Raw genomic sequence first — 809 nt, forward strand, 5'->3', positions numbered from 1 at the left:
GAGGAGATGGCAACCGAAAATAATAATAATGTAAGGAGGATGCTTGGTGACTTTACTGTATCTAATTCCAATTTACATGGAAGAAGCATCTCCATCCCTACCATTGGAGCAAACAATTTTGAGCTGAAACCTCAGCTAGTTTCTCTGATGCAGCAGAACTGCAAGTTCCATGGACTTCCATCTGAAGATCCTTTTCAGTTCTTAACTGAATTCTTGCAGATCTGTGATACTATTAAGACTAATGGAGTAAATCCTGAAGTCTACAGGCTCATGCTTTTCCCTTTTGCTGTAAGAGACAGAGCTAGAGTGTGGTTGGACTCTCAACCCAAAGATAGCCTGAAGTCTTGGGATAAGCTGGTCACGGCTTTCTTAGCCAAGTTCTTTCCTCCTCAAAAGCTTAGTAAGCTTAGAGTAGATGTTCAAACCTTCAGACAGAAAGAAGGTGAATCCTTCTATGAAGCTTGGGAGAGATACAAGCAACTGACCAAAAAGTGTCCTTCTGACATGCTTTCAGAATGGACCATCCTGGATATATTCTATGATGGTCTGTCTGAATTAGCTAAGATGTCATTGGATACTTCTTCAAGTGGATCTATTCACCTAAAGAAAACGCCTGCAGAAGCTCAAGAACTCATTAACATGGTTGCTAATAACCAGTTCATGTACACTTCTGAGAGGAATCCTGTGAGTAATGGGACGCCTCAGAAGAAGGGAGTTCTTGAAATTGATACTCTGAATGCCATATTGGTTCAGAATAAAATATTGACTCAGCAAGTCAATATGATTTCTCAGAGTCTGAATGGAATGCA

At 40.4% G+C, this 809-nt stretch overlaps 1 non-coding gene across 1 annotated transcript; it reads right to left on the minus strand.

The window, feature by feature from the left end:
* Positions 1–402: 402 nt before the first annotated feature.
* LOC112760391 (small nucleolar RNA R71) lies at positions 403–510 on the minus strand. Its single transcript, XR_003180834.1, has one exon. It is a non-coding gene; the product is annotated as a small nucleolar RNA R71 (small nucleolar RNA).
* Positions 511–809: the final 299 nt, after the last annotated feature.

This window comes from Arachis hypogaea, chromosome 16 (genome assembly GCF_003086295.3).
Source record: "Arachis hypogaea cultivar Tifrunner chromosome 16, arahy.Tifrunner.gnm2.J5K5, whole genome shotgun sequence".
Taxonomy (NCBI): Eukaryota; Viridiplantae; Streptophyta; class Magnoliopsida; order Fabales; family Fabaceae; genus Arachis; species Arachis hypogaea.